Source organism: Pseudophryne corroboree, chromosome 10 (assembly GCF_028390025.1).
Source record: "Pseudophryne corroboree isolate aPseCor3 chromosome 10, aPseCor3.hap2, whole genome shotgun sequence".
In the NCBI taxonomy this organism is placed as follows: Eukaryota; Metazoa; Chordata; class Amphibia; order Anura; family Myobatrachidae; genus Pseudophryne; species Pseudophryne corroboree.
The window spans coordinates 143,460,290-143,478,983 of NC_086453.1; the positions used below are offsets into that span (position 1 = coordinate 143,460,290).

Below are 18,694 nucleotides of genomic sequence, written 5' to 3' on the forward strand. Positions count from 1 at the left end.
AGCCAGCACCCTCATGTGTCACTTCAGCCAGCACCCTCATGTGTCACTTCAGCTTCCCCCAATTCATGCCACTGCAGCAGCCTCTTATGTGTCCTCTGTGTGCTGGTGGGTGTCTCATCTCTAGTATCTGGCTCCCTCAGTTCTAAGTCCCCGTAGTGCTGCTGCGTGTTTTTCTGGAGAGCAGTGGTTACCGGATCTGTTGTGGTCATGTGACTTTGTGTGTTAGGAGCCACATTTGAAGAAAGAAAGAGCCGCATGTGGCTCAAGAGCCACAGGTTGGCCACCGCTGCTCTAGGACATAAGAGAAAATAGGAATTTAATACCTATCGGTAATTCCTTTTCTCCTACTCCGTAGTGGATACTGTGCGCCCACCTCAGTGCTTTCGTTCCTGCTTACCTGTGTAAGTGTTTGGTTGGTCCGATGTTGCGGTTCCATTCTGTTGATGGGATAGCTGTGCTGTTCTGGCTAGCACCATCCGTTCGTTTATGGTTGTGTGTTGGCTTGTTGCCTCACCGCTATTGTATTGTTCTTCTATCGTGTTATGTCCGTCTCCTCTGGCACAGTTTTCCTAGACTGAGTCAGGTAGGAAGGGGCATAGAGGGGAGGATCCAGCACACATATACACACACACACACACACACACACACACACACACACACACACACTAATAGTTTTAAAGTGCCAGGCTCCAGTGGACCCGATCTATACCCCATGGTACTAAAGTAGAAGACCCCAGTATCCACTACGGACTAGGAGAAAAGGAATTACCGATAGGTATTAAATTCTTACTTTTTTACTTCATGTTCATCACGTGTTCCAGCTTGTGTTCTTTTGTAATGTCACTGAGATCTCCAGATATGTCCACATTCACCTCATATCGTGCCAAATAGACCTGTTTTGGCATGCCATGGACGTTGCAATAATGCCATGGTCTATTGACATTTGCTCCCATACATTACCAGATGTTCATTCCAACCAGCCAGATTGGACAAATGGTCTGTCATATAAATGTATAGTGTATGCCCAGCTGTAGTTGTGGCAAGCATCCTGCCAGAGACTTTTTCTCTAAATTTGTGTCTTCGCATCACTGATGCAATAAAAGTACAAGATGAGAGAACCCTAGCTGTCACTAATCTGGGTAAAAAAGCAAAATAGAGAGCACAGATGAGAGTGGCCGTGCTGTGTATCATTCTGCTCTATAACTTCATACCAAGTGACAGCTTTGCACGCGGCTACTATGCGAGTAATCAGCAAAATTTTGGAAATTGCGGTATTGTACTCATGGAGGAGCGAAGTTGCACCATATTGTGCAAAAACGCTAAGGGTGATATATTGTGCCCGATCTTAAGTGACGGGAGATCGCAGGGCGATATTCAATTGACCCACATTATCGTCCTTATCATGCTCATAGCAGTCGGGTTTAGCCACGTAATTGTGCCAAATGGGTCACTTTTCGTTCATTTCTGCTAGCCACCCCCGGGGGTAGCGAGCTGAAATACTAATGTCACGCTCGTCGGCATCAACATTTGCTTAGCTGTCGGCAGGCATGATAGGGACCAGGATGGGCTGGCAACATTTGAATTCCGCCCTAGGTGTGTGAGGGCACATTTGTTACTTTCCTTGGTATTCATACAGTTCTGTGCATTACTGCTGTTAGTAGGGTATGTGCAGCAGATGGCTCTGGCACACTCATCACTGGATGAACGGACAGGCTGCATGCAGATCGTCTTTCAAACCTCTTCTTTTTCCATGACTTCATTATTTTTGGCTGAAATTGCTTCCTCTATATTTCTGATCCTACACCACCCTGTTTTTTTTTCTCGTGTGTGTATATATACATTAGTTATAGTACATTATTTACTATATAATGAAGTTATAATTATAATACGTTTAGAAAAATACCTTTTTCTCCCTCCCTCTCAATATCATTTTACCAGAGACTGCGTCTCAACATATTCATTTCTTTTCTCCTTTTGAAACAGACTTCAGTGTCTGCGATGGCCGGCCATATTTCTGCAGTGATTTCTTATTCAGCATTGGGGCTTATTGCAGCGATAAAGAATGTTAGGCCGCTGCAATAATTGTTTTCGTACTGTATAAACTTCTTTTAAGACTTTTATTAGAGACCCATTAAATTTTTCTTCATAATAATTTTAAATTTGTAAATCAGAAAAAACGGTCTTATTTGTCTTCCTATTTCTCTAACGTCCTAAGTGGATGCTGGGGACTCCGTAAGGACCATGGGAATAGCGGCTCCGCAGGAGACTGGGCACAAAGTAAAAAGCTTTAGGACTACCTGGTGTGCACTGGCTCCTCCCCCTATGACCCTCCTCCAAGCCTCAGTTAAGATTTTGTGCCCGAACGAGAAGGGTGCAATCTAGGTGGCTCTCCTGAGCTGCTTAGAGAAAAAGTTTAAAGTAGGTTTTTTACTTTCAGTGAGACCTGCTGGCAACAGGCTCACTGCATCGAGGGACTCAGGGGAGAAGAAGCGAACTCACCTGCGTGCAGAGTGGATTGGGCTTCTTAGGCTACTGGGCATTAGCTCCAGAGGGACGATCACAGGCCCAGCCATGGATGGGTCCCGGAGCCGCGCCGCCGTCCCCCTTACAGAGCCAGAAGACTGAAGAGTCCGGAAAATCGGCGGCAGAAGACGTCCTGTCTTCATTAAGGTAGCGCACAGCACCGCAGCTGTGCGCCATTGCTCTCAGCACACTTCACACTCCGGTCACTGAGGGTGCAGGGCGCTGGGGGGGGGGGCGCCCTGAGACGCAATAGAAATACCTTTTTTTGGCTAAAAATACATCACATATAGCTCCTGGGCTATATGGATGTATTTTAACCCCTGCCTAAATTACAATAAAAAAGCGGGAGAAAGGCCGCCGAAAAGGGGGCGGAGCCTATCTCCTCAGCACACTGGCGCCATTTTTTCCTCACAGCTCCGTTGGAGGAAGGCTCCCTGACTCTCCCCTGCAGTCCTGTACTACAGAAACAGGGTAAAACAAGAGAGGGGGGCATAAAATTGGCATATAAAGATATACAGCAGCTATATTAGGGAAAAACACTTATATAAGGTTATCCCTGTATGTATGTATGTATATGTATATATATATATATATATATATATATATATATATATATATATATATATAGCGCTGTGTGCTGGCAAACTCTCCCTCTGTCTCCCCAAAGGGATAGTGGGGTCCTGTCCTCTATCAGAGCATTCCCTGTGTGTGTGCGGTGTGTCGGTACGTTGTGTCGACATGTATGAGGAGGAAAATGGTGTGGAGGCGGAGCAATTGCCTGTGTTAGTGATGTCACCCTCTAGGGAGTCGACACCTGACTGGATGATCTTATGGAAAGAATTACGTGATAGTGTCAGCACTTTACAAAAGTCTGTTGACGACATGAGACAGCCGGATAATCAGTTAATACAGGCGTCTCAAACACCGTCAGGGGCTCTAAAGCGCCCGTTACATCAGGTCGATACAGACACAGACACGGACACTGACTCCAGTGTCGACGGTGAAGAAACAAACGTATTTTCCAGTAGGGCTACACGTTACATGATCACGGCAATGAAGGAGGTTTTGAACATTTCTGATACTACAAGTACCACAAAAAAGGGTATTATGTGGGGTGTGAAAAAACTACCCGTAGTTTTTCCTGAATCAGATGAATTAAATGAGGTGTGTGATGAAGTGTGGGTTTCCCCCGATAAAAAACTGCTAATTTCTAAAAAATTATTGGCATTATACCCTTTCCCGCCAGAGGTTAGGGCGCGCTGGGAAACACTCCCTAGGGTGGATAAGGCGCTCACACGCTTATCAAAACAAGTGGCGTTACCGTCTCCTGATACGGCCGCCCTCAAGGAACCAGCTGATAGGAAGCTGGAAAATGTCCTAAAAAGTATATACACACATACTGGTATTATACTGCGACCAGCAATCGCCTCAGCCTGGATGTGCAGTGCTGGGGTGGCTTGGTCGGATTCCCTGACTGAAAATATTGATACCCTGGACAGGGACAATATATTATTGACTATAGAGCGTTTAAAAGATGCGTTTCTATATATGCGAGATGCACAGAGGGATATTTGCACTCTGGCATCAAGAGTAAGTGCGATGTCCATTTCTGCCAGAAGAGGATTATGGACGCGACAGTGGTCAGGGGATGCGAATTCCAAACGGCATATGGAAGTATTGCCGTATAAAGGGGAGGAGTTATTTGGGGTCGGTCTATCGGACTTGGTGACCACGGCAACGGCCGGAAAATCCACCTTTCTACCCCAAGTCACCTCGCAGCAGAAAAAGATACCGTCTTTTCAGGCTCAGTCCTTTCGTCCCCATAAGGGCAAGCGGGCAAAAGGCCACTCATATCTGCTTCGGGGCAGAGGAAGGGGAAAAAGACTGCAGCAGACAGCCTCTTCCCACGAACAGAAGCCCTCCCCCGCTTCTGCCAAGTCCTCAGCATGACGCTGGGGCCTTACAAGCAGACTCAGGCACGGTGGGGGCCCGTCTCAAGATTTTCAGCGCGCAGTGGGCTCACTCGCAAGTGGACCCCTGGATCCTGCAGGTAGTATCTCAGGGGTACAAATTGGAATTCGAGACGTCTCCCCCTCGCCGGTTCCTGAAGTCTGCTTTACCAACGTCTCCCCCCGACAGGGAGGCGATATTGGAAGCCATTCACAAGCTGTATTCCCAGCAGGTGATAATCAAGGTACCCCTCCTACAACAGGGAAAGGGGTATTATTCCACGCTGTTTGTGGTACCGAAGCCGGACGGCTCGGTGAGACCCATTTTAAATCTGAAATCCTTGAACACTTACATAAGAAGGTTCAAGTTCAAGATGGAGTCACTCAGAGCAGTGATAGCGAACCTGGAAAAAGGGGACTATATGGTGTCTCTGGACATCAAGGATGCTTACCTCCATGTCCCAATTTGCCCTTCTCACCAAGGGTACCTCAGGTTTGTGGTACAGAACTGTCATTATCAGTTTCAGACGCTGCCGTTTGGATTGTCCACGGCACCCCGGGTCTTTACCAAGGTAATGGCCGAAATGATGATTCTTCTTCGAAGAAAAGGCGTCTTAATTATCCCTTACTTGGACGATCTCCTGATAAGGGCAAGGTCCAGAGAACAGTTAGAGGTCGGAGTAGCACTATCTCAAATAGTACTACGACAGCACGGTTGGATTCTAAATATTCCAAAATCGCAGCTGATTCCGACGACACGTCTGCTGTTCCTAGGGATGATTCTGGACACAGTACAGAAAAAGGTGTTTCTCCCGGAGGAGAAAGCCAGGGAGTTATCCGACCTAGTCAGGAACCTCCTAAGACCAGGCCAGGTGTCAGTGCATCAATGCACAAAGGTCCTGGGAAAGATGGTGGCTTCTTACGAAGCGATTCCATTCGGCAGATTCCACGCAAGAACTTTTCAGTGGGATCTGCTGGACAAATGGTCCGGATCGCATCTTCAAATGCATCAGCGGATAACCCTGTCTCCAAGGACAAGGGTGTCTCTCCTGTGGTGGTTACAGAGTGCTCATCTCCTAGAGGGCCGCAGATTCGGCATTCAGGATTGGGTCCTGGTGACCACGGATGCCAGCCTGAGAGGCTGGGGAGCAGTCACACAGGGAAGAAATTTCCAGGGCTTGTGGTCAAGCATGGAAAAGTCACTTCACATAAATATCCTGGAACTAAGGGCCATTTACAATGCCCTAAGTCAGGCAAGGCCTCTGCTTCAGGGTCAGTCGGTGTTGATCCAGTCGGACAACATCGCGGCAGTCGCCCACGTAAACAGACAGGGCGGCACAAGAAGCAGTAGGGCAATGACGGAAGTTGCAAGGATTCTTCGCTGGGCGGAAAATCATGTGATAGCACTGTCAGCAGTGTTCATTCCGGGAGTGGACAACTGGGAAGCAGACTTCCTCAGCAGACACGATCTCCACCCAGAAGTCTTCCACATGATTGTGAACCGTTGGGAAAAACCAAAGGTGGACATGATGGCGTCCCGCCTCAACAAAAAACTGGACAGATATTGCGCCAGGTCAAGGGACCCTCAGGCAATAGCTGTGGACGCTCTGGTAACACCGTGGGTGTACCGATCAGTGTATGTGTTCCCTCCTCTGCCTCTCATACCCAAAGTATTGAGAATCATAAGAAGGAGAGGAGTAAAGACTATACTCGTGGCTCCGGATTGGCCAAGAAGGACTTGGTACCCGGAACTTCAAGAGATGCTCACGGAAGACCCGTGGCCTCTACCTCTAAGAAAGGACCTGCTCCAGCAGGGACCCTGTCTGTTTCAAGACTTACCGCGGCTGCGTTTGACGGCAAGGCGGTTGAACGCCGGATCCTGAAGGAAAAAGGCATTCCGGATGAAGTCATCCCTACCCTGATCAAAGCCAGGAAGGATGTAACTGCGCAACATTATCACCGTATTTGGCGTAAATATGTTGCGTGGTGTGAGGCCAGGAAGGCCCCTACAGAGGAATTTCAACTGGGTCGTTTCCTGCATTTCCTGCAAACAGGACTGTCTATGGGCCTAAAATTAGGGTCCATTAAGGTTCAAATTTCGGCCCTGTCAATATTCTTCCAAAAAGAACTAGCTTCAGTTCCTGAAGTTCAGACGTTTGTCAAGGGGGTACTGCATATACAGCCTCCTTTTGTGCCTCCAGTGGCACCTTGGGATCTCAATGTAGTTTTGGGATTCCTAAAATCACATTGGTTTGAACCACTCACCACTGTGGACTTAAAATATCTCACATGGAAAGTGGTAATGATGTTAGCCCTGGCTTCAGCCAGGCGTGTATCAGAATTGGCGGCTTTATCCTATAAAAGCCCTTACCTAATTTTTCATACGGATGGGGCAGAATTGAGGACTCGGCCTCAATTTCTTCCTAAGGTGGTTTCAGCATTTCACTTAAACCAGCCTATTGTGGTGCCTGCGGCTACTAGGGACTTGGAGGATTCCAAGTTGCTAGACGTAGTCAGGGCCCTGAAAATATGTTTCCAGGACGGCTGGAGTCAGAAAATCTGACTCGCTGTTTATCCTGTATGCACCCAACAAGCTGGGTGCTCCTGCTTCTAAGCAGACGATTGCTCGTTGGATTTGTAGTACAATTCAGCTTGCACATTCTGTGGCAGGCCTGCCACAGCCAAAATCTGTAAAAGCCCATTCCACACGGAAAGTGGGCTCATCTTGGGCGGCTGCCCGAGGGGTCTCGGCTTTACAACTTTGCCGAGCAGCTACTTGGTCAGGGGCAAACACGTTTGCTAAATTCTACAAATTTGATACCCTGGCTGAGGAGGACCTGGAGTTCTCTCATTCGGTGCTGCAGAGTCATCCGCACTCTCCCGCCCGTTTGGGAGCTTTGGTATAATCCCCATGGTCCTTACGGAGTCCCCAGCATCCACTTAGGACGTTAGAGAAAATAAGAATTTACTTACCGATAATTCTATTTCTCATAGTCCGTAGTGGATGCTGGGCGCCCATCCCAAGTGCGGATTGTCTGCAATACTTGTACATAGTTATTGTTACAAAAATCGGGTTATTATTGTTGTGAGCCGTCTTTTCAGAGGCTCCTTTGTTATCATGCTGTTAACTGGGTTCAGATCACAAGTTGTACGGTGTGATTGGTGTGGCTGGTTTGAGTCTTACCCGGGATTCAAAATCCTTCCTTATTGTGTACGCTCGTCCGGGCACAGTATCCTAACTGAGGCTTGGAGGAGGGTCATAGGGGGAGGAGCCAGTGCACACCAGGTAGTCCTAAAGCTTTTTACTTTGTGCCCAGTCTCCTGCGGAGCCGCTATTCCCATGGTCCTTACGGAGTCCCCAGCATCCACTACGGACTATGAGAAATAGAATTATCGGTAAGTAAATTCTTATTTTTTGCTGTTATATGGCACTGTGCTAGACATATAAACAGGGTGATGCAAAAATGTTGTCCAGAGTGAGTCCCTGACTCTTTGTACTTGCATTGTGGAGCACAACGTATACCATTCTCTCTGCGTTTGCTTTTTACTGCTTTTTAATCAGTCTGTGTGTGTGAAAATCATCTTTTGAACTTTTTCATACTTTACGATCCACGTGGACTACAATTGGGAATAGTAACCTGTGCCGAGCGCAGCAAGGCACCTTGCCCGGAGCATGGCGAGCGAATATGGTGCACTACTTGGGGTTCCCGTTCACTTGACAAAACTACACCATTCTTTTTTAAAACTCGTGTCGACCTTTTGCCATGTCGACCTATTTCAGGTGTCCTCCTAGTCGATGTCGACCAATAGTGGTTGACCTACTGACTGTCGACCCTATGATCCACACCTGGGGTGCCCTTGGTTGGTGGTCCCAGGGCACCCCAGGGTAAAAATTGATGGTCAATGTAATAGGCTAAACCAGTGCTGTTGGCTGTCAGTCATAAAAAAAAATATGTGGACAAACAGAAGCAAATCTTGTCCTTTACTACACAATTGAACCGAAGGACGACATAAACACAATTTACTTAATGTACTTAATTTCTTTCTTTTGGCCTAGCGGTGCCGTGATAATAATTCTAATACTGTAGGGCGGCGTGATTCAAAAAAGTTTGAGAACCACTGCCGTAGTGGTTGATTTAAGTGGGGTACCGACTGTATTATATATCATGCGGTAAATAGTTTTCTGGCGTGAGTCGGAACAATGTATCATACACCATGTATAATCTGTTGTTCCAGGACGTTTTTCATTGTTGCGCTGCACTTCCAATTAGACTATTTCACAGCCGACACGGTACATTGCGACGTCGTGTAGCGAATTGTATAGTGTGTACAACGCTGATGTATTATTACATCACAACATCATGTCCTGTCGTTAGGTGTAGACACGGTTTTACATGTTATATCTGCGTACCAGCAATTCAGCCATTATTTTTTTTATCTTGCCGACTGTAAGTTAGTGCCGCTATTCTGCCGTGCTCTCAAAAAAAAAAAAAAATCTAATCTGTACAGCTTCAATGAGTCTGGACAGTGGACGTTATGGCTTGTTTTATAGTATGTGACACGATATTAAAGACAGCACTTAAGTACATTAAGCTCTTTCAGTGCTCTCAGAGAACTCTTATTGCAGGAGTAGCATGGCCTTATATGGATTAAATAACTCTGCTAAAGAAACAAGGAAGAGACCTGTTATTGCAAAACTCTCAGGGTTTAGCCTTCATTTTTCACCTGCACTTGTTTAATTTTTTATTTTATTTTAACTGTATGGTATATTTTTAAACCAAAATCCATGTTTGCATATGCTGCTGCTTTGTGTGAGCTTTATGCAATAACTTTGAGCTGTGTTTGAAAGAAAGTGATGATAATTGGTGTTTAATACATTATCCCTAATGTTTAGAACTTTTTGAAGGGCATGAGGTTTTTCTAGGTCATAAACTTTGCTCCTTTATTTGAACCCTGGGTACTTTCCTATTCTCATGCTATCATCACAGTATGGCTGTAAATAACTGTACTGGAAGCAAACATGGGATCTGTCAGCAGAGTTATAAACACAGGCTTCTGCTTGCTCTTGGCAAGTTTATTCTTGAAATAAGTACTCTGCTCCTCTGGCTGAAGCCGGGAAGCCGGATCTAATTGTTCACAGCAGGGCATAGGCCGTTTCAGCAAGAATACTTATATTAGAGGAAACTACTACTTCTCAGCTCTAATCACATATTCTCTTTTCTCGTTCAATCACTAGGGGACTGGAATTTGCCAGGGGCACTTATCGTGTTTTTAGATTATTTTTAGCTTTAACTTAATTTCTGCATGTAATAGCCATAACATGTGTATGCTTTAGTTACCATTCATGGTTTTAGTATCTTAGTAACTTGGGGCACAGAATTACAACACTGGAGTCGTTACATTGATGACATCTTGTTCTTTTGGAATGGAAACAAGGACGACTTGGAGATGTTTTGTCAAAATCTCAATGAAAATGTAGTTAATCTCAACTTAGTCTCCTCCATTAGTCAGAGTGAAGTGAATTTCCTGGACCTTTCCATATATATCAAAGATGGAATAATTCACACCAAAACTTTCCATAAACCCACGGACACACAAAATGACATATCCACAGACAGCGATCATCATCAGAATTGTCTCCACGGGATACCAAAGAGTCAATTCATTCGTGTAAGAAGGAACTGCAGTGAACAAATGGAATGTGAAACACAAATTGATCATCTGAAGAACATTTTCCTTAAGAAAGGCTATCATTCTGAAAAAATTGAAAGAACGGCTCAAGAGATTAAATCCATTGAAAGGGAATCACTCATTCAAGATCAGAAGAAGACAAAAAAGGAATCCACATCAGATGGTCAATGGGCCTTTCTCCCCGGCTTCAATTCCGATTACAAATATTTCGAGAAAATTATTCACAAGCACTGGCACATCCTCCAAGGAGATCCGATATTGAGCAGCATTCTCCCCAGTAAACCAAAGTTCATATACCATAAGGCGGCCAATCTAAAGAACAAGTTGGTACGAAGTGCGCTACCCATGAAAAATACCAATCCCATCAAAACTGCTGGCTTCCACAGATGTGGTCTATGTTTGGGATGCAGAAGCATCAAAACGGAGAAAACCAAATATACAGAAGTCACCATCAATTGAAATAAATTAAAGATTCACGATTTCATCACATGCAATACCTCCAGCGTCATCTACCTCATCATGTGCAAATGTGGCAAATCCTATGTGGGCAGAACATCGAGAGCTTTGAAAACACGCATAGGGGTACATTTGCGTAACATCCGTAAAGGTCTTGCCACCCATCACCTCTCAGACCACTTCCGGAGGGAACACCAGTGTTCCACTAATTCCATTGCATATTTTGTAGGCCTCCGGAACATCAGGTCCACATGGAAAGATAGAAATCTAGAAGCCAACTTAGCGAAAGCAGAAATGAGGATGATATTCAATTTACAAACTCTTTCACCCAATGGTCTGAATCAAGACTTTGAAATTAAATGGTTTCTTTAAGACATCTCATCTGTCACATCTTCCATTGTTATGTATATCAGCCACTTGTAACCCCATTTAATATTATTTATTGATTATTTTTTTCTGTATTTCATTTATTTTCCATGGGGAACTATATAGACAATCTGTGGACCAACACGAGGATGCCATTCCGCAGCCGCTAGGAAAGAATTTCTATCCATTCTTCCCACCACACACCATTACAAGTCGTCTTCTTATTTTAGCAATTAATGGACTATATGGGACCTATTTTACGTCACTTTCGGGTAGGACTTTTGTTCATTGGAAACCGTGTTTAAAGATCAACACAAGAATGTCATCGAATCATGGTTATGAACAATTATCATCCATGTCTTCCATTCTGTTCACCAATCAAACTTGTTATCTCTTCTGGAACCATTCAGGGACATTGTGGAACGCATTATGACGTCACTTCCTGTCACAAATGGAACGTAAATGTCACGTCCGGTTCAGGAAATGGCACTTCCGGTTCAGTCCGGACCGGAAGTGAATTTTTCCGCCATCCACGGCCGTTTTTCATTGGCTATCAGACATTTAAAAGGACCTCAAACCAAGCCACAAAGGTATCCAGCCTTGAGGAAGGGACCAGGCTGTCCCGAAACGCGTTGGAAATACCTCGTGGCGATGCCCACCCCCGGACGTTTTGTGGACTGTTCTCCTGACTGCCTGAAAGGGAATTTGATTAGAGGAGCCACCAGCAGGGTATTTCCTGGGTTACCCTGCCTTAACTTTGACACCTGCGGCTCCTCCACCTGCATCGGTAGGAATTCATTCCCCCACACAATCTGTGTTCAGTCCACTTGTTTTTACCTATTGATGTTAGTATTGTATTTATTAAATTCATATTTTAATTTTACTACATCAGTGTGTTTTTACCAACACTCATATACCTGCATAAAAGCTAAATGTACAGGTTAACATCAGAGAGACCAGCGCCATTGTAGAGAGAGCATACCCCTCTTTTTCTTGTATTCTCACACTGAGTCTTTAGAGAGCTCTAGCACTCTCCACACGGCTAGCTGTCTCCATCTAATACAGGTCCAAAAATCTCAAAGATAAACTCACCAGTAGCCATTTCACCAAAAACCCTAAAAAACAGCCAACCATCAAGGGCTCCTTCCCATGTGGAAATTGTAAAGCATGCCCACACATGGTCAAAACATCTTCCATTATTGATCGGTATGGAGAAGAAAAATTAATCAACCAATTCATCAACTGCAATGCAGTCGGAGTTGTATACTGCATATCATGTAGTTGTGACATGAAATATGTGGGCATTACCACAAGAGCCCTAAAACAACGTATCCTGGAACACATAGGCTCTGTAAGAAATGCATCATCCAATATTAAAAAATGAAAAAACTAACGTCAGTGGCGCGCCACTTTTTTAACCATCATCAGGGCAATCCCAAAGAACTCAAAGCCTTTGGTCTGGAAAGAATTAACTTAGGAATACGCGGAGGAGATTTGATGCAAGAATTGCTCAAACATGAATCTGAATGGACCTTCAAACTTAACTGTCTTGCGCCTAAAGGCATGAACGAACACATAAATTATGGAGTTTTTATTTGATGTTCCACAAGATACCCTCACTAATGGTTCCTCAACCTAACTCTTTCCCCTCCTTTTCCTTCATCTGTCCTCATCTAATCCACCTCTCTATTCAACAACTCCACTTAGTCTCTCACATTTACACCAACCCACATTCCTATTTCTTCATCTGTCCCCATCCAATCAACCTCTCTATCCAACAATTCCACTTATTCTCTCACACTTACACCTACTCACATTCACACCCATAAGGCACTCCCTACACACCTATTTACGTTGACTCACCCCCTTATTCACATTCAAACCAATCGCCACACACTCATATTGCACCAACACGGCACCATTTTCTATTCACAATACAGTCACTCAGAATTCACATAAACTAAAATATAATCAAATAACCTTTTCTGCTCTACTATAGAAGCTGCATTCAATTTTAATTTTCTCCTTTTCTCTTCTTTCAATAAACCTAGTTGCAATCTTGCTGAACTCGATACCATAATACGTTACAACTGGATCATTATGTTAAATTAACAAAAAATTATCTTTTATTATTTTTTTATTTTTTTTATAATTTTTTATAATTTTTATTTTTATTTATTTATTTTATTTTTTCTTTTCTTTTCCTTTATATTTTATATTTTTTTAATATTTTTTTATTCTTTTCTTTCTCTCCTCACCCTTAACCAGCAATTTATAGACATAAATTACAAATGCATACTTTTAAATTCTACATCCTTTATTATTTACCTTATGGTTACCTAGCAACCAGCAAAACATAAACATTACAAATAGATTACTTCTTTCTTATCCACAATTATGGTTGCACATAGCCTTTCCTGTTCTTTTCAGAACAGGAAGTGATGTAGCTAGGCTTTTTTCTGTATTTTGTACTCTGACGCCACTTCTGGTCACGAAGTCTCTACTTCGTATGCGGTCCCATTAACAGGGCCATCTAAATATGTAATTTCATATTCCTCCATTCCTCCGCAGGCCTTATTAGCTATCTCCAGTCTAAAATTACTATCTAATCAGCCGCACATAAAATTAAGTGACGGCTTCTTTCACCACTTCCGGCCTTCGTGACCGGAAGTCATGCGTCCGTGTCCCGGTATGTGCCCACAGAAGTCCGATCACTATGAATGGGGATATGTAAACAGGAAGTGACGCAACTAAGCAATTCCTGTATGACGGTACACGATGCCATCTCCGATCACGGAGTTTTTACTCCAATTGTGGCCACATCATCCGGGCTAATATGTACCGCTCAACTCCCCCTGAGGCTTATCCCCAGTTATCCTCAGCCCTATGTGATCTTTCTATTTAGCCCTACATAAATCCAGAATGACGGCCACGCACGCCACTTCCGGTCTTTTAACCGGAAATGACGCCACCATATCCAGGGACACGCCCCTGACAACTCCAGTGACTGCTAAACTTCCGGCAACGGAGCTAATACTTCGATCTTGGCCCCAATAATTAACTCTAAATAAATATTATCTTCCCTATTTATTCATTCTATCCCACGCTATATTACAAGCCCTATCTAACCATAGATACGGCCCCATGCATAATTATAATAACATCAACTTCCGGATTTTAAAACCGGAAGTGATGCGCAGGATGTCTTATTGACATCACACATTCTACTTCCTCTTTCCTGTGATTGGTCTGAATTTTGAGACCACCCCCCCTTTTGCCTTAAATAGATTCTCTTCCACCACCACCTCACACAGTGAACAAGCCACCTCCAGGTGAAACGGCCGTCTGTGACAAGTGGTGCTGAACAGTGCACGGTTCAGCCCACTCACCTCCTGGTATCGTATATCTGACAAAAAAATGTTTTGTCTTTAATTGTTTAATTTTTGTTTAATCTGCTACCTATTATTTACAGTGTTAGGACATTTAACGCTCTTTGATGTCTCTTTTCTCTCTCACTCTCATACCCTAATTAGTGAGAGAGAATTTCATACTATTACGTGTGTTTTGAGATATCCCTAATAGCTGGCCTCTGCCTTCCTCTGCAATATTCTAGGGGCATCGCCAATAGCGAAAAATCCCATTGCCCACTACTATTAGGATTAAGAATATGTAATTGAATTATGCACTATCATAAGAAACCTTAAGATATCTGTGTAATTTCACACCATTATTCAATAGGCCCAGATAGCCCGCCTCTCTCATCCACTGTCCGCTATATTAAATTATATGACAGTGGACAGCAGAAGACGGGCTCTGAACCTATACGTTTCCTATATCTTACTTTTTCAGTACTCTCTCATCCTGACGCCAGTCATATAACTCCCCTACAATGCTAAAAGTAACAGGGAAACTGTGCGCAATAATGGACAGCAGAAGTACTCCAACTGGTATATGCCAATAACCATACACTCTCATTCACAACCTATGTGATATTACTGCCACATCTCACTGGCTACGCCCAATCTCGCCTGTTCTTGGAAGCTAAGCAGTGAATAGCCTGATTAGTACCTGGATGGGAGACTTCCAGGGAATATTAGGTGCAGTAATAAATATCTCTGTATTAATGTGAAAAGCAGAGGTGTTGGAGCAACCTTTGACCATTACCATTTTCATTTCTAAATTTTCCTTTTTCTCATTGAATTTTCTTTCTGATCATACACTCATCTAGAGCTATTTTGCATATTGCAATTATTGATCAGAAAATTTGGAAATAGCAGACTAATCGTTACCAGGACATACCATTATAATAGGCATTGGAAGAAATTTTCTGTTATGTTGAAATTAAATTCTTAATATTTTCATCTCAGGTGTCACTGTCACCTCAAATAGTAATATTACTTGGAGAACTGCTTCTCCAAAATTATTACTTCGTAAGTGAGAATCATTTGCTTTTCTCCTTAAATATTATATACTATATGTGTGTTGAATTGTGTACCATAATTTTATCATACTATAATTAAAAGTTAAGTTTTAGTTTTTCAAGCGTGCCCCAACACAGAGTCTCTCTTCTTCTTTTGTAACTTTAACATGTATTATTGACTCTGGGTGCACCACCAACAACAGCAACTCCTTAAAGACCGATACAGGCATTTCGTATGTATATGCACTGTTGGTTCACAAGGGACAAATTTCATAAGAGCCCATTACAAAGAAAAATTCTTTAGGGTCCTGTGCGGCACCAAACTGACCTTTTCCATCTAATACAGCGCAGATTTGCTACCCCCGTCCTCCAGTTTGCTTAGTATCATTCAATACACCCACAATAAAATATATATATATATATATATATATATATATATATATATATATCTATATATCTATATATCTATATATATATATATATATATATATATAATCTCCTATATATTTGCCTTAATCTGTGACTCTGTGCTCGTAACGCTGGGCGAAGTCACAGAGCTGGGCGGAGTCAACTGCATCTGCTGCAGGGAGCTACTCCATACCCAGTGCCAGCAGCAGTCAGGTGCAAGACCCTACCTTACAGTATAGGAGGTGAGGATGGCCACTAGCTGCTGTGCCTGTCCTCCCCCCCCCCCCCCCCCCCCCCAATCACCTGTGACAGCGGGCTGTGTGCTGTGCAGTGCGGGTCACGAAAACGGGGCGGAGCTACACGGAATAGAGGGGCGGAGCTACACGGGACCAGACAGCTGAACAATGGTGGAATCAGCATTGCAGTGACGGCCAGCCAGACTTGGTAAGTGGAGGGTGAGAGAGAAATGTGTGTGCGTGTATATAGTGTGTGTGTGTGTGTGTGTGTGTATATAGTGGGGGTGGGTGGGTGTGTGTGTGTATATATGGTGGGGTGTGTGTGTTTGTATATATGTGTGAATTGTGTGTGTGTGTGTGAGGTATGTCTGTGTGTGCGCACTTTATGGACGCCACTGCTGGGGGGGCCATTACATGCAAGGACGCTACTAATATAGGGGGGGCATTACGTATAAGGACACTACTACTATAGGGGGGGCATTACGTATAAGGACGCTACTACTATAGGGGGGGGCATTACGTATAAGGACGCTACTACTATAGGGGGGCATTACGTATAAGGACGCTACTACTATAGGGGGGGCATTACGTATAAGGACGCTACTACTATAGGGGGGCATTACGTATAAGGACGCTACTACTATGGGGGGGCATTATGTATAAGGACGGTACTACTACTGGGGGCACATTATGTTTAAGGATGCTACTACTACAGGGGTGGCATTACGTATAAGGACGCTACTATTACTGTTGGGGGGCATTACATATAACTGCTACTACTACTGGGGGGCATTACGTATAAGGACGCTACTACTACGGGTGGGGCATTACGTATAAGGATGCTACTATTACTGTTGTGGGGCATTACATATAACTGCTACTACTACTGGGGGGGGCATTATGTATAAGGACACTACTACTATTGGGGGGCCATTATGTATTAGGACGCTACTACTACTGGGGGGGCATTATGTATAAGGATGCTACTACTACTGGGGGGCATTATGTATAAGGATGCTACTACTACTGGGGGGGCATTATGTATAAGGACGCTACTATTACTGTTGGGGAGCATTACATATAACTGCTACTACTACTGGGGGGGCATTATGTATAAGGACACTACTACTATTGGGGGGGCATTACGTATATGGACGCTACTACTACGGGTGGGGCATTACGTATAAGGACGCTACTACTACGGGTGGGGCATTACGTATAAGATGAATAAGATTGTGCTACATTGTGGTGTAATTTTAAATGGGGGTACTATTGTGTGGCCATGCCCCTTAGTTGTGAGACCACACCACTTTTCCCGATGCACAACAAAGGAATATGGGAGGGCGCAAAATTCATAGTTTGCAGGGGGGCGCCGAACACCCTAGCACCGGCCCTGGCCACCAGTAGCAAAAGTACACCACGGCCACTGACACTATCTGCAGGGAGGGGAACAGCGCTGATATGGAGGGTACTTGCAGGCAGCGAGTCGCCGCCCGCAGCTCCTCTCCCACCTACACACCATACCTGCCGCCTGACACCCACATCCCAGGGAGAGGGCGCTAGCTCAGGCACCGCTAGATCAGCATCTGCAGCATACAGACAAGGGCTGCCATGCTCAGCGGCAAGCGGTGCGGAGCATGTGCAGCGGGACAGCGCCAGGACGGGACACGCACTAATCAACATTGCTGCTGGCCCGGAGCTCCCTCCGTCTGCAGCCTAAGGACGCGCGCCGCACCTCTCCAGGGAAACACCATGCCTGCCCGCCCACAGGGCTCCGGACGCTTACCTATGCTCCGCGATCACAGCAGCTGACGCTGCCATGCAGGATGGAGGAATGACGCCCGTCAGACGGGGCGGACAGTGTGCGGCGGAACGGGGCCAGGAAGGAATGCTGACCACGACCCATTGCTGCTGGGTCTGAGCTCCCTCCCTCTGCAGTCACCATCTCACAGCAGCAGCCTGGAGGTTAGTGGCCACCACGACCCGCACATCCTTACCTCACACATACCTCACACATACCTCACATATACCTCACATATACCTCACATATACCTCACATATACCTGACATACCTCACACATGAGAGCAAAGGTACACACACTGTGACATCACACCTGGAGCCCACCCCTATATCTGCTAAGTACTCCCCGTCACTATGCCCTGTCACCCTCATCCTGCTCTCTAACTGCCTGTCTGTGTACTGGCCTTCACCCCTCTCACACCATCACCAACCCTCACTAACTACCACAGAGACTATGTGCACTGATATCTGCCCCTCCACCACCTGCAGCGCCCCTGGACCCCTCCCCATCCCCCGCAAACCCCCGCACCTGCCCCTCCACCACCCGTGGCACCCCCACCCACTGTGCCTTCGGACCCCCTACCCCACCCGCAGTGTCTTCCAAACCCCTCCCCCATCTGCAGCAGCCCCTCCCCCATCCGCCACACCCCGCATCTGGCTCTCCCCCGCCCACTGCACCTTTGGATCCCCTACCCCACCCACGCAGCAGGCCCTTCCCAATCCGCATCGCCTACCATTCGCAACAGCACCGCACCCGCCACTCCCCCACCCACGTTACCTCCGCATCCACCCCTCCCCCACCCACCGCGCCCCCTGGACACCTCCCCCATCCACTGCACACCCG

The 18,694-nt window shown here is 45.2% G+C and overlaps 1 protein-coding gene and 1 pseudogene across 6 annotated transcripts in view; both read left to right on the top strand.

The window, feature by feature from the left end:
* PPP1R12C (protein phosphatase 1 regulatory subunit 12C) overlaps positions 1 to 18,694 on the top strand; it is a 404,850-nt gene that overhangs the window by 116,011 nt on the left and 270,145 nt on the right. The window lies entirely within an intron of this gene.
* LOC134968254 (5S ribosomal RNA) lies at positions 14,976 to 15,094 on the top strand (annotated as a pseudogene).